The sequence below is a fragment of the Saimiri boliviensis genome, chromosome 6 (genome assembly GCF_048565385.1).
Source record: "Saimiri boliviensis isolate mSaiBol1 chromosome 6, mSaiBol1.pri, whole genome shotgun sequence".
NCBI lineage: Eukaryota > Metazoa > Chordata > Mammalia > Primates > Cebidae > Saimiri > Saimiri boliviensis.
The window spans coordinates 57,981,437-57,997,658 of NC_133454.1; the positions used below are offsets into that span (position 1 = coordinate 57,981,437).

General features: G+C 39.1%; 1 non-coding gene across 1 annotated transcript; it reads left to right on the forward strand.

The window, feature by feature from the left end:
- The first annotated feature begins 15,548 nt into the window (after positions 1-15,548).
- LOC120364833 (U4atac minor spliceosomal RNA) lies at positions 15,549-15,674 on the forward strand. Its single transcript, XR_005579972.1, has one exon. It is a non-coding gene; the product is annotated as a U4atac minor spliceosomal RNA (small nuclear RNA).
- The last annotated feature ends 548 nt before the right edge of the window (positions 15,675-16,222 follow it).

The window sequence follows — 16,222 nt, forward strand, 5'->3', positions numbered from 1 at the left end:
TTGTACAATAATCCTCCTAGCATGCATTCCACCTCAAGAAGCCAGTATTATATACATCATGAACCACTATATGTCAAATTTCATGAGCCTTTAGGGCAAGACATCCTATGGTCCTATTGACATTGTCTAGCTCTCCTATTCTTTTAACTATAGCATGTATGATTTTCCCACTTCAGGAGTCTCTTATAAAACATGAAATAAAGGGTCTTAAAGACAAAAGAAGGCAGTTCAGAGTTCCACTTGAGTTGTTAAAGACTCTGAATGCCAAATGAGGCACAGTTTTTCTCCTTTTGAATTAAATTATTTAAAGATCTCTTATGGTTCAAGATAGACTCTGGACGATATCAGGGGCTATCCTGAATGCAAACGTCAGTTTAGGAAGAAAACAAATATATGTCTACCTTGTGAGTAGTCACCAGTAGAATTTTACACTACAAATTTAATGACAGACATTAAGGGTCATCTAATGCTCTGTTTTCAAGTTAAATACTCCAATGAGGTTATCAAATAGTACAGGAATTTGCCATGTAGAGATTATCAGGTCAGGGCAAAGCAAAAGAATGTTAGGAATGAGGGAAAGCAGTGAACTTCTTTTGTAAGGTCTTAAAAAAAGTGAAACAGTCTCCAAATATACATTGAAACAGTCTCCAAACATACACTATCATTGCCTAAATCTTTCCCAAGCTCTATTTCTTAAAAAATTTGGTTATAACGGCAAGTTCTTTTTCTAATATCCTTTATTTTATAAGGTGAAGGAGTCAGTCTTTGTGCTGCGTAGTGGCCATACCATGAAACCCAAAGATAAGTTTTGTTTAAAATGTATCTTAACAGTTTGTTTAAAATGTATCTTAACAGTTTGATTGCTTTGATGTGGTGATTTTTACCTTAGAAATGGAAAGTCAAGAAGTGGTATGAAAGGCAACAAAATAGAAATATGTCAGCATATTCAAAGGCAAAAAAAAATAGGTATAAGAAAATGTTTAAATTATCCAGAAAATGTAACAATGATTACTAAAAAACTTAACCTTTGTCAACAAAAAAGAAAACTTTCTGTCAAAGCAATTCATAATATTCTGAAAGTTTCAGGATTTAACAGAATATTTTTGTAATTGAAAAAATCTCTGTTATCTAGACATAGAATAATTTGATCATGTTTTTAAAGAATGCCCAAATCCCCATTTTACACTTTGTATAAATATTATTATTGCTATGAACTAGATGTTCATGTTCCCCTGAGATGCATATGTTTAAGCCCTAATTCCCAGTGTAATGGTATTTGGAGGTCTTTGGGATATAATTAGGTCATGAGAGTAGAATTCTCATGACTGGATTAGTGCCTTATAAGAAGAGACATAGAAGGATGATCTTTTCTTGATACATGGGGATACAGAGAGAAGAGAGCCCTTATCAGACACTGAATTAGGACTCCAGGACTATGAAGTCCCTCAGTCTATGATATTTTGCTGTAGCAGCCCAAACAGACAGAGACAATCACCCATACAACAACTTGCAATAGAGGATCTGTGAGCCTTTCCTTTTGGTGGGTGGGGGCGGCAGGGAAATAAATCCATAAACTTGGAGCCAACTTTGTAAATAACATTTTTTAAAAATCATTGTTTCCTTCAAACTCATGCCAGTATTACCAACTTTGGCAAACAAACTTTGCCTTCCTCAGAGCTCTAACATTTAGGGTTTGCCTTAAAATTACATTTTTTCAAATTTTTAATATTTTGAATTAACTTTAATATACCTTTATATATGAATTTAGACGTATACAAATACTTTACTGTGAAAATATATTTAATCAAACTTTTTAACTTTCTTAGCATATCAAATAAAACAATGCATGTATGTATGTAGGGGTATGTGAGCATATATATAATTGAATTCAGCATACTAATAAACTGTAACCATTTCCTTAAAAAGCAAATAAACGACATTTATTATCTGGTATACATATTCATATTTTTCCAAAATTATTGTACCTAACACTATCTCAAAAATATATATTGTAAGCAGCTTTTTTTTTTAGACCTGAGACAAGAAACAAAAACAATCTAGCTAAGTTTTTCAACAAACATTTATATCACTTTAACAAATTTCAAGGTGAAAAAATAAGCATAAATATTGCATTACTTACTTAAATATTGCACACACTGTTAAGGTATAGCCATTTGTATATAAAATAAGGAGCCAGGGCAATTAAAACTATATTTTGTAAGTAATATTTCAATATTTGTCTTACTGATAAATTGCCCATATATCCAAAGCTTATATATTAATTCAATTGAATATTAGTCTAAGGGTGGCTAAAAATCTGGAAATTACAATTTAAGCTAATATGCTAATATATTATGTTCACACAATTTGTAGCATTACAAGAATTCACAAGATTACCCTTTTTTTTTTTTTTTTTTTTTTTTGAGACGGAGTTTCGCTCTTATTACCCAGGCTGGAGTGCAATGGCACAATCTCGGCTCATTGCAACCTCCGCCTCCTGGGTTCAGGCAATTCTCCTGCCTCAGCCTCCTGAGTAGCTGGGATTACAGGCACGCGCCACCATGCCCAGCTAATTTTTTGTATTTTTTTTTTTTTTTAGTAGAGATGGGGTTTCACCATGTTGACCAGGATAGTCTCAATCTCTTGACCTCGTGATCCACCCGCCTCGGCCTCCCAAAGTGCTGGGATTACAGGCTTGAGCTACCACGCCCGGCCCAAGATTACCCTTTTTGAAAGACATGAATTCTTACAAGTTCATATAGTTAAATATGATCCAATATTCTTTTAATTCTTAATCGATTTGTAGAAACAATAACTTACAAAACTCATAGAATTTATGTAGAAATTTTTAAACTTTAAGAAAATCTTAAATCATAAGAAACTAAACCCAGATCTTATCTGAAACAAAAATTGTGTTTATATCGTATTTACATGTCGATAAAATCAGAGAGAAAAAAATAGTTTTGTACATGCTAAAGGTCAATTTCTTTAATTTGATTAAAAGCATCTATTTATCAGAAATAATAATTATTTTAATACAAATTAACCTCTGTTGTCATATACAAAAAATGTGCACCTGTTAGCTCCCTCAAGACAAAAGGAGTCTTTTTCCCTTACTTCAGAACCCCGTACTGAGAAGGAGCACAATCTTTAGAATTGTGTCTCCACTGTGTTTCTGAACTTCCAAGCCACACCGCTCCTGTTTTTCTTCATCCATGAGATTTATCAATGAGTACATTCCCTCTCTCCTCTCTCCCTTCCCCCGTCTTTCTCACACACACACACACACACACACACACACACACACACACGTGGAAACACCTCCTTTATCTGCACAAACAGACCTTCTCAAGCAGTCCTGATTCACTTTCTAAAGCCCCGATTCATGTAGGAATCAAGTGAAGAAAATCAACGTATTTCACCCCTAAATATATTTATTTAACATCTTTTGATATGGCTGTTCAGAGGGTCTGCAAACAGAAGTAAGCCCTGCAAAGTTGCCTTTAGTGAGGGAGATTTGCACTTGTAGAGAAAATCTCCATTGATGCAGCCAGTCTTTCTCTGATGGTCTTCCCTTGCCTGATCTGAGAAAATTTAACAGAGAGTCTAATATCTTTAAAGGTCTGAAAGAAACATTCACCATCTATCCTCTCTGAGGGTTGCTACCTGTGAGATTTCATCTACATAACAAGACCTCTTGTGCTAGCCAGGCCTCCTCTTTTCCCCCTCCCAAAACCTGTTTTGCCATGATCCAAGCCCCCATTTTTTCTGTAATCTCAAGTTGGTAGAATATATAAGCTTCTTTATCCAACTGGAGTGTTGGGGTAGTCACTCCATCGTTCTCCTCCACATGCACATTAATAAATTTGGATGCCTTTTCTCCTGTTAATCTGCATGTTTTCAGTTGCTTTTTGGCGAACTTTCAGAAGGTGAAGGGAGAATTTTCCCTTGATGCCTACAAAGTAATAATGGACGGCTGCCTGAAGACACCAGTCCAGAAGCAGCACTGACACTTTGATTGTCCTTTCATAAATCAGTGTCATCTTGAACTGAGCCCTAACCTGATGACAGAGCCACTGCTTCTACACTCCAAGACTGGGTTTCACTTTGGTTAAAAGGTTTATTTTTCTCTGTGCCAAAAATGTCCTGTCTTCCCACAAGTCCCCACATCTGCTCCCAAAAGGTCAGAAAACCTTTCATTAAATACCAGAAGTACCACCATGTCCAACATTTCTATTCTTGTATTTCACAACAGCCAAGACTGAACCCTCCTTCCCCCACCAATAAATGATTAAAGGAAACATGAGCTGAGTGCCTGTTAATACTCTTGGAGCATTTATGAAATGTCTCCCATGTTGTAATTATCATCCGCTTAATATATATTGTCACATAGAGTGACTATACATAATTCAGCCTTATACTAATTCTTCAAGACAGGCACTATTATTTCTACTTGTATAGTTAGGAAAATTGAAGTGTAAAGACTTCAACTGACTTGCCCAAATCAAAACACCACTAAAGGGTTAGAATCCAAATTTGATTGAAGCCAAGTTTGACATCACAAATAGTGCTCTTTTTACTGCCTCTTCCCAGATACCTGGATTTTTTCCAGTAAATTAATATCTTCAGTTGGCCAACCTGGGTTACATTCTGCCAGGTTTCCTTTCCAAAGAGAGCCAAGGGAGGAGGCTGCCATTAGCACATCTACTATTCATAGCACTGCCCTCAAAGCTGTGTTTCCTGCATATTCTTCTGGAACTTGAAAACATAAGATGCAATATTCCCGAGCATGTCATAGTGATTGAACTCATGGTCAAGTACACTTTGGGAGTCAGCAATATATACAGCAGTACAGACAAGAATGTTTTTTATATTTACAAATGGTTGAGAAAACTAAAAGAATAATATTTCAAGACATGTAAACATTCCAAGAAATTCAAGTAACTTCAGTGTCCATAGATAAAGTTTTCTCAGAACCTGTCCCATTCCTTCATTTACTTATTGGCCATGACTGCTTTTGCACTGCAACATCAGAATTGAGGCATTGCAACAGAGACTGTAAGGCCTGCAAAGCCTAAAACATTTACTATCTGGCTCTTCTAGAAAAATCTTGCTGATCCCTAGTGTAAATGATTAATCACAGAGCCATTTTCTGAACAAGATTTTTTGTTTTGTTTGAGCAGGCTAGGGAAGGAAGAAAGGGAGTGCCAGGACAAATGAATGTTTAAAAATAAGAGAAGTAGTGACATGGTGAGAGAAAAACAAAATTGAAAAAGAGAAGATTTATCAGCTTCACAGTATGGCTTAGGGTTCACTCATGACATGGAAAATAAAATGCCAACTATCCACTTCAATCAATCAATTCTAAAATAAATAAAAGTGACAATCATTAATATAATAATAGCATAATAGCATTTCATATGGGCCAGATACTGTGCTTGATGCTGTACATGCTTAATCTCAGGGTAATTCTTTCCACAATCCTATGTCATAAATGCCACTATTACTCCACTTCTCATGTGAAATTAAGGAATAATGGGGTCAGCTGGGTGAGGTGACTCACGCCAATAATCTCAACAATTTGGGAGGCTGAGATGGGAAGACTGCTTCAGGCTAGGAGTTTGGGACCAGCCTTGGCAACACAGTGAGACCTGTCTCTACAAAAAAAAAAAAAAAAAAACTTTTAAAAATTAGCAAGGCATGGTGGTGTATGCCTGTAGCTCCAGATACTCAGGAGGCTGAAGCAGGAGAATCACTTGAGCCCAAGAGTTCAAGGTTACAGTGAGCCATGATTGTGCCACTGTACTCCAGCCTGGGTGACAGAGCAAGACCCTATCTTAAAAGAAAAAAGAAAAAGGAATAGAGGAGTTGAGTAATTTGCAGAAGGATTCAGGATCTGAACTGAGAACTTACTGTACAAAAGAGGAGTTCATAGAAAAACTCTTACAAATGACTAGGATGCTTTTAAAAGCACTAAACTTTGTCAAACAGGTCTATATTGCTAGCAAGAGCTAGCTCTTCTTTTGCAATGGCCCTAGAGCTAAAGGCTTGTTCTTTGATTTCAATGACGAATGTCTCCAGTCTTTGAAGATATGTCTGATTTTAAAAGTCATGTGAGGTTAAATATGGTAAGTGGTCAAGATGAGTGGCAACGGTTTGAGTTATTTTTTTTTTTTTTTTTGAGACGGAGTTTCGCTCTTGTTACCCAGGCTGGAGTGCAATGGCGCGATCTCGGCTCACCGCAACCTCCGCCTCCTGGGCTCAGGCAATTCTCCTGCCTCAGCCTCCTGAGTAGCTGGGATTACAGGCACGCACCACCATGCCCAGCTAACTTTTTGTATTTTTAGTAGAGACGGGGTTTCACCTTGTTGACCAGGATGGTCTCGATCTCTCGACCTCGTGATCCACCCGCCTCGGCCTCCCAAAGTGCTGGGATTACAGGCTTGAGCCACCGCGCCCGGCCCGGTTTGAGTTATTAAAAGCAAGGTGTTCCCTTCACTATAAGTGATGGCTTTCTTAGTAATAATCTTTCCCTAACTGGAAGGATAATTCCAAGAAAGATATTATTGAAGAAAATAAAATGATTCAGTTCTTGTCTTTGTAGAGCTTCCAATCAAACTAACTCTTTAAGTCAGTATGTTAGTCACTGAAAATTCTAACTTCCTTTTTTTTTTTTTTTTTTTTTTTTTCTGAGACAGAGTCTCTCTCTGTAGCCCAGGCTGGAGTGCAGTGATGTGCTCTCGGCTCACTGCAACCTCTGCCTCCCAGGTTCAAGCGATTCTTCTGTGTCAGCCTCCTAAGTAGCTGGGATTACAGGTGTGCGCCACCACATTCAGCTAATTTTTGTATTTTCAGTAGAGATGGGGTTTCGCCATGTTGGCCAGGATGGTCTCATATCCTGACCTCAGGTGATCCACCCACCTCGGCCTCCCCAAATACTGGGATTACAGACATGAATCACCATGCCTACCCTCTACTTTTTAAATAGTCAGATGGAAATATAGAACAATCTATTCATGCTATCTCAGAAGATTATAAATTTTTGAGTCACAAAGAAAAGGTACTCATCCCTATTTCCATCATTGTTGCCATTGTCAGCTGTGTGATCTTGAGCAGTTTCCCTGAGTCTCTTTTTCCTCATCTGTTAAGTTAGGATACTTCACAACTTTCTCAAGAGGGACTCTGGGAGGGAATTAAGACTAATGCCTTCAAGCACTCATTGTATAAAGGGAATCAATTTCTCTTCTGTCATATAGAATGGTACTAGTTATGCACCATCCTTTGGGTAATTGAGGAAACAACTACATGAGGATTCAATAGGATAATAAATAGCATTTATTGTGGGTATAAAATAGCATTTACTATAGGTGTGATAAATAGTATTTATTATAGGCGTTATTTATTATAGGCATTATTTATTATAGGCATAATAAGTAACATCATGTATGGCACATGGTTGGTACTCAGTAATACTAATCTTTTTTCTTTTCTACAACAGGCCAGAAATTGGGCTGAAGTTTTCATTGAAGATGATAGCAGTGCCCTTCCACAATGTGACTCTCAAGGCCAGCTTCCTGGCACCCATCTGTCCAGAATGACAATTTTTCCTATAAGGAGGCACTTTTGAAGAAGGAAAGGAGAGGGATGTTGATGGACATCCTGTCAAGCATTCCATCAACTAAGAAATGAATGGGGATCATGTTGGTGGCTGTAATGGATCTGACAACCCCATAGTCACTCCTTCTCCCCTGTATTTATCTGTTTACCTATTCCATTTCTTGACTCAAAGCTCCTTGAGGGCAGGTGCTAAGGACCAATCTTTAATTGTACCTTTCTATCTGTAGTGACCAGCAAATAATAATATCTGTGAGGAATTACTGACTTCACGGTATCCAAGGAAAGCCAGAAGGTATGAAACTGGGACTGTGGAGCAACCTCTTGCTTTTCATGGAACTTTCAGCCTATGAAGCATTTCAGGAAAAGAAGTTCTTCCTGGAACCCAGGAAGCTGAGTTCCTCACTTCTCTGAGCTCGGAGCATCTATCTCACGTCTAAGTTTCCTTCCACAAGTGCAGGAGAGGGTGACAGGAAGCCTGCATAATCACCCCCGCCAGCTCACACGCAGGCTGTCTATGACCTCCAGAAAGGACGGGACACCTTTAGAATACTTTCTACCATTTCACAAGCCTCTGGGCAGGAAGTTCTCTAATCTCAGGTTCCCACGTGACTCGACAGTCCATTTTTCTCTTCTCACAACTCATCTGGTCGAGCTTGACTAAAAATATCATGCGAACCACCTAAGTAAACCCTTGTCTTTGTCTCTTCAAATGGTGTCGATGATATGTCAGTGTACACACACACCAAACTGTTAATAGTACCGCTAGCAGTGTCTCTTTAAAGAGGAGGTCTTTTAGAAGGCAGAACACTCTACAATAAGAACCTTTTGCTGTGCAAGGTTCAGAGCTGTTGCTGTGGCAACTCCCACAACCTCGCTGAGTATCCAAATAAATAGTTTGTTCTTTTTTTTTTTTTTTTCCTCCCTAAGTAAGAGGGGGAAGGGGAACGATCGATGAGACTTGCTATCGGCATCCATTTGGAGTTGTGGAGTCAGTGCAAAAATTGAGGTTTCCTAAAACGACAAAGAAATAATGGCTTTGGAAAAAGCCCACACCCCTCAAAGGCTGCAGATGGAAAATGGAAGGGAACTGTGTGCGGGAACCTTAGCAGGCACCGAGGCTTTGAAAAGAAACTCCCAGCAGCAAACACCCAGGCAGAAAGAAAGAAAGCTGCGGGGTTCCGACCCCACATTCCGGCGGAGAGCTCGGGCCTCTCTGCGGGGGGACGCCCAGCCTCCCCCGGCCTGCCCCCCACCCCCACTCTCCCTCCTCCGCTCCCCGCACCGCCGCGTCTAACCAGCCCAGGATCTCGGGTTAAACAAAGAGAGTGGTATGCTTTAAAAAAAAAAAAAAAATTCTTTTCGTGTAATAGGCGATACGTGGAAAATTAATTACAGGAAATAGCACAGCGAAAAGCAGCAGCATTCGTCTTTAAATGGATATGGTTCCCCCCTTCTCCCCGCCCCCCTCCCGGCTCTTCCTCTGGCCTGCGCGGACAGCCACCGCCCCTACCCTCCCCCTAAACTCTTTTATTATCAGTTGAGTCACGTCTCGTGCCAAGCAAAAGGTCATTTCAGGTCATCGTGGAGATGAAAGGACGGGGCAATGTATGTAAAGGTGCGAGAATTGGCAAGCCAAAAAATACCTATATACACATACATATACATATACATATACATCATATACATACCGAGAGAGAGAGGTGGGCCGGCGCGGGGGGGGGTGCGGGGGGGTCGCGGTACTGGGGATGTGAGAAGCGCCAGCATTCTAACAAGAACAGAGTGATGCCAGAAAGGCACAGGAAATGTTTCAAAGCATGACAAGCACGACCCAATCTGTAGCTTATAAAAATAAGAACGTGGTTTATAATTGTGAGATGCCTGGAGGGTAGTTTCTAATTGTTCTCATCTAGAATCTTATTTTTGACCGTTTATCAGAGAGCCAGAGATGCCGCCCATTGCGAAAGTGTTATGTTCTGAAAACGTGCTGCGTCTGCGGGGCTTTGGGGAACCGGCTCTGCTGGGGCAGAGAGGCGGGACTCATCAGACTTAGAGCCTCCAACAGAAGGGGTTGGGGGCAGAGGGGTGGCTGGTCCAGTCACCATCTTGAGGGGGATTTAGAACCACCAGGGTATGTGCGCAGTCTATTTAGGATATTTCAGTAGCAAGCACAGACCTCTTTGTTTGGAGATAAGAAAAGAGAAAAAACAAAACAAAACAAAACAAAAACCTCGCATACAGTTGTTGTTATTGTTTTCCCTACACTGTTTCCTGGGTAGGGATGGCATGGTTTTTTCTTTCTCTACTAAAAGAGATGCCACTATCTCCTTTGAGTTTGTAATTCAATGCCATTTCAGTAAGGACAATTGGCTCTCGCTCTCTCCGAATTCTTGACAAGTGCATTTTCCCCTTTTTTTTCCTTCCCACTGCTGTATTCGAATGTCCTGTATTTGCCTCACCAATTTTTTTTTCTAAGAAGCAAGGTCTTCCCCTCCCCCTACCAGCCGCGCAATAACGCAGATGCTAACAGCAATCTATCAGGTGAATGGGAGATTTGGGTAATAAATTGTTTGTTCCCAGATAACCAAAAGTTTCTTACATGGAAACTCACACTACAGCCTCCGCTGCCATGGGCTCCGCTCAACTCCCTCTGGGCTCCGCTCCACTCCCTCTTCTTACTAGTCAAACTCTTATCTGCCAGCCCCCATTCTTTCCACACCCACAGAATTTCAAACAGGGAGGCTTCTAAGGCAGCCAGTTAAAGGTAAGCTGATTATTGACAGTTCTGTAATAGTAAAGCCAATGAGATTTGATGAGATTCATCTGTTACCCCACCCGTCCTGGGAAATAGCTTTCTACAATGGTTATCATCTCAATATGTTGCACCTGCGACAGAAACTGGCCTTCATATATGCTAATTCCCCAACTCACGTCTTTATAAAGTCATACTCACTGAAGTTTTACTAGCTCCCTCATTACTAGAGTCATGTGTTTCTAAAGAAATACAAGTCATTTTTGTAACTATTGTAGTTGCTAACAGCAGAACCCTCAACGTCCTGGCTATTTGAAGAGAATAGAGTCGGTTCTTAACAAAATGGCGTTAGTATATTTGGGGTGTAGGGAGGTGGTCATTGTGCAGAATGAAGGGAGGAAGAAGTAGAGAGTAGTCCACAGGGTCGGGCAAGATACCTTGATTGAGCCAAAGTCAGCAGCTGCCTGATTAATAATTGAAGTGCTGCTAATAAGTGGATGAGGATTGGTTGATGCTTACATCAATCAAAAAAACGTGGCACACCCCCCCCTCAAGTAACCAATGAGACTTTTCAGGCATTGGTTCTTTTCCATTGGTTACATGCACCCTGATGAAAAACCCCAAGGCAAAGCTGATGATGTCAGCTGGGGCATGCAACTGTCACAGAGAGAACATGGCATGTCTCCTCTCTTTGTCATTTCTGTTGAACAGTATTGTGTTACACATATGAGCAAACCAACAATATTCCATGTTCATATCTTCCCAGATCACCTAAAAGTTCCAACAGACTTAAAATACAATCAGGTATTTCCCATGCCTTACTGAGAAGGAAGAAATAAAGGGATCTAGTATTGATTAAATAATCACTATATATCAGGTGATAGTCACTTTAAATCACTATCACTCAGTCCTCACGTCAACTCTGTGGATAGTATAATTACTTCATTCACTGATGAGGAAACTGACAAGGTGAGTTGAGTTACTTAGAGATCACTACACATCTAACAAGGGACGGGAAGAAAGCTCATATTAGTGAGCACGCCTTATTTCAGAGACTATGCTTAGCTTATTACACATTTACTTTCAAATAACCCTATGCTATGCATAATATTGTCTCCATATTATAGATGAAAGTGAGACTCAAGAAACTTAAAATAACTTGTTCAAAATCACAAAGCTAGTAAATTCAGGAGCTGGAATTCAGACTCACCCCAGTGTGCCGCCCAAAGTCCATGCTGTTTTCCTGCAACTGATGCCTCAAATATTAGCCTGGGATAGAGGAATGAAGGGTTAGTTCTCAGCCTTATTCCCAACAGGATAGCACATGATATGTCCTCAATCCCTCTAAGCTTACCTCAGAAAAATTTACCTTGGCATGTACATGAAGACTGTCCATGATCAGTTATAATGACAAAGTCCCATATGTCTAAAGGAAAGCATTTCAGATAGTTTCATGGAGGATCACAAATAATAAGTCTCTAGGTCTGATCTTAAACTCAGACCTCACACGAGTGATGTTGGCTTGCTTAATGTTTCAAAGGCAGCAAAAGTGAAAGACAGGAAATCCCCAGAGCTTATTCTCATTCTAGCTTTTTACTATTAATGCTAAGGTTATTTCTGAATGCAATCACCAAATCCGTCATTTTCAACTGATTTGGCCTAAATTTTAATAAGTGACATTTATTTACTTAATATATATTAATTGAGTGCTTACTAGGCACCAGGCAATGTGGTCTATATTAACCATACACAAGTATTTGTGCAAATGACTGGATAATGTTGTCATTCATTGTTTGGGGAACATCAGAGGAGGAGAAAAAGAAGGGAGAGAGGGAGGATGGAATGAAGTGGGTGGATTTGGCAGACTAAACTGAGTTTGAGGTGCCTGCAGAAGCACCTGCTGGTGTTTCCTGATAAGTAATTAGAATTATGGGTCTGGCTTTCCGGAGACAGATCTGGACTAAAAATACTCAGGATGGACTCATATACGGCAGATGGTAACTCAAGTCATGGTAACTGAGATCATCCGGGGAAACAGGGCAAAATGGGAAAAGAACGGGACTTAGAATAGCAGAGACCAGAAGAACCTGATGTTTAAAGGAGATTTAAGATCAAGTACGTTCTCCAATTTTGTTTGTGGCAAAGTAGGCCACCCTTTTCATTAATTCGCTAATTCATCTAACCAGCGCTTACTGATAACCTCTTGCATGTTAAGTGCTCATAATGCAAGCATGAGTAACATACATTTCCTTGCCTTGAGGGGATATAATAGAGGAAAATTCAAATATATTTTTATACAAAGAGCTGTCTATATTATTTCTGAAAGAAAGAAAAAGAGATTGGTGAGACAGGCTCATAATAGAAATGATTTATTTTATTTTATTTTATTTTATTTTATTTTTATTTTGAGGCTGAGTTTCACTCTTGTCGCCCAGGCTGGAGTCCAGTGGTGGTATCTTGGCTCACTACAACCTCTGCCTCCAGGTTCAAACAATTCTCCTGCCTCAGCCTCCTGAGTAGCTGTGACTACACGCACCTGCCACCACACCCAGATAATTTTTGTATTTTTTAGTAGAGATGAGGTTTTGCCATGTTGGTCAGGCTGTTCTGAAACTCCTGACCTCAGGTGATCCGCCTGCCTTGGTCTCCCAAAGTGCTGGGACTACAGGCATAAGCCACCATGCCCAGCCAATTTTTTAAAAAGTTTTTTACTCCCATAGATATTGGGGAACAGGTGGTGTTTGGTTACATGACTAAGTTCTTTGGTGGTGATTTATGAGATTTTGGTGCACTCATCACCCGAGCAGTACACACTGCACCCAATTTGCCCAATTTGTAACCTTTTATCCCACATTCCCTTTCTACCCTTTCCCCTTGAGTCCCCAAAGCCTATTGTGTCATTCTTACATCTTTGCATCCTCATAGCTTGGCTACCACCTATGAATGAGAACATACGATGTTTGGTTTTCCATTCCTGAGTTACTTCACTAAGAATAATAGTCTCTAGTGTCATCCAGGTTGCTGATAATTCCATTAATTCATTTCTTTTATGGCTAAGTAGTATTCCATTATACATACATATATATATATATATATATATATATATATATATATATATGTTTATCCACTCATTAACTGATAAGCATTTGAGTTGATCCCACATTTTTGCAATTGTGAATTATGCTGCTGTAAACATGAGTATGCAAGTATCTTTCATATAATGACTTCTTTTCCTTTGGGTAGACACCCAGTAGTGGGATTGCTGGATCAAATGTTAGTTCTACTTTTAGATCTTTAAGGAATCGCCACACTGTTTTCCATAGTGGTTGAACTAGTTTACATTCCCTCCAGCAGTGTAGAAGTGTTTCCTGTTTGCCACATCCCTGCCAACATCTATTATTTTTTTATTTTTTTATTATGGCCTTTCTTGCAGGAGTAAAGTAGCATCACATTGTGGTTTTGGTTTCCATTTCCCTGATCATTAGTGATGTTCAGCATTTTTTTCATATGTGTATAGGCCATTTATATATATATATATCTTCTTTTGAGAATTGTCTATTCATGTCCTTAGCCTACTTTTTGATGGGATTGTTTATTTCTTGCTAATTTGTTTGAGTTTGTTGTAGATTCTGGATATTAGTTCTTTGTCAGACATATAGATTGGGGAAATTTTCTCCCACTCTGTGGATTTACTGTTTACTCTTCTGACTGTTCCATTTGCTGTGCAAAAGCTCTTTAGTTTAATTAAGTCCCAGGTATTTATCTTTATTTTTATTGCATTTGTTTTTGGGTTCTTGTTCATGAAATCCTTGGCTAAGCCAATGTCTAGAAGGGGTTTTCTGATGTTGTCTTCTAGAATTTTTATAGTTTCAGGTCTTAGATTTAAGTCCTTGATCCATCTTATGTTGATTTTTATATAAGGTGAGAGATGAGGATCCAGTTTCATTCTCCTACATGTGACTTGCCAATTATCCCAGCACTATTTGTTGAATAGGGCATCCTTCCCCTACTTTTTGTTTTTGTTTGCTTTGTTGAAAATCAGTTGGCTGTAAGTATTTGGATCTATTTCTGGGTTCTCTATTCTGTTCCACTGGTCTATGTACCTATTTTTATTCCAGTACCATGCTGTTTTGGTGACTATGGCCTTATAGTGTAGTTTAAGATTAGGTAATGTGATGCCTCCGGATTTGTTCTTTCATTTAGTCTTGCTTCGGCTACGCAGGCTCTTTTTTCATTCCTTATGAACTTTAGAATTGTTTTTTTCTAGTTCTGTGAAGAATGACAGTGTTATTTTGATGGCAATTGCCTTGAATTTGTAGAATGCTTTTGGCAGTATGGCTGACAATGAAATTTAAATTGGACCTTGGGAAATGAATAGGGTGGAAAATAAAAGAAATCTGATTTCTGTATATTTTATACAATGTAGATACTTAATAAATACTAACAATGGGATAGACTGAAAACATGCCGAGAAAAAACAGAATATAGGTGCTGGGCGCAGTGGCTCATGCCTGTAATCCCAGCACTTTGGGAAGCTGAGGCAGGTGGATCACAGGGTAAGGAGTTTGAGAGCAGCCTGGCCAGCGTGATGAAACCCCGTCTCTACTAAAAAAAAAAAAAAAAATTAGCCACATGGTGGCACGTGCCTGTAGACCCAACTACTGGGGAGGGTGAGGCAGGAGAGTCACTTGAACCCATGAGGTGGAAGTTGCAGTGAGCCGAGATTACACCATTGCACTCCAGTTTGAGTGACAGAGCAAGACTCCATCTAATGGAACAGGAAAGGAAGGGGAGGGGAAGGGAGGAGAAGTCGGGGGAAGGACAGGGGAGGGGAGGGGGAGAAAATTATTTTTCTTTTCCAGTTTTGGAAAAGAAAGGAACCTGACTTCCAGACTTACTACAAAACTACAGTAATCAGTCAGTATCGCAAAGTATTGGCATAAGCGTAGACATAGCAATCCATGGGAACAGTAATAGACCTACACATATACGGTCAATTGATTTGCACTGAAGGAACCAAGTTATTTCAATGGGGATAGGATAGCGTTTTAAAACAAAAAGCCACTACAACAATTGACATCCACATACAAATGAAAAAAAAAAAAAAAAAAAAAAACTTTAACCTTTACCTTGCACTCTACACTAAGGATTATAGCCATAAATTTAAAGATTTATAGAGCTAACCATTCTTTCCTTGGGCTTGTGCTACCGTCCAATGAGTGTGTAGTGAGGACACTACTGCTAATGCCTTCACAACACACCCACATCAACTAGAACTTTGCTTTACTTTGGTGCAATTTTTGGAAAAATGAAAACCCAATTTTCCACGACAATAAAAATAATAAATAAAATTTAAAAATGATTTCTAGATCTGAAACTATAAAATGCCTAAAGTAAAACATAAGATAAAATCTTCCTAATCTTGAGTTAAGCAAAGATTTTTTATATAGGACAAAAAAGTATGAACTATACAAGAAAAAACTGATAGCCTGAAATTTTTCGAATTCTACTTTTCAAAAGACACTGTAAGAAAATTAGTAGACAGGATACATACCGGGAGAAAATATTGGCAAAACTTATATCTGATAAATAACATATTTAGAATATATAAAGAATTCTCAAAATTCATTAAGACAATCCATTAGTAAAAAGTGCAAAATATTTGAATACACATCTCACCAAAGAAAATACACATGTCAAGTAAGTGCCAAAAAAAAAGGCTCAACATGACTGCTCATTAAAGGAATATGTTATAGCCATAATGAAATGCCACTACACACAGCTAATTTTTTATTTATTTATTTGAGATGGAATCACACTGTCACCCAGGCTGGAGTGCAGTGGCGTGATTTCAGC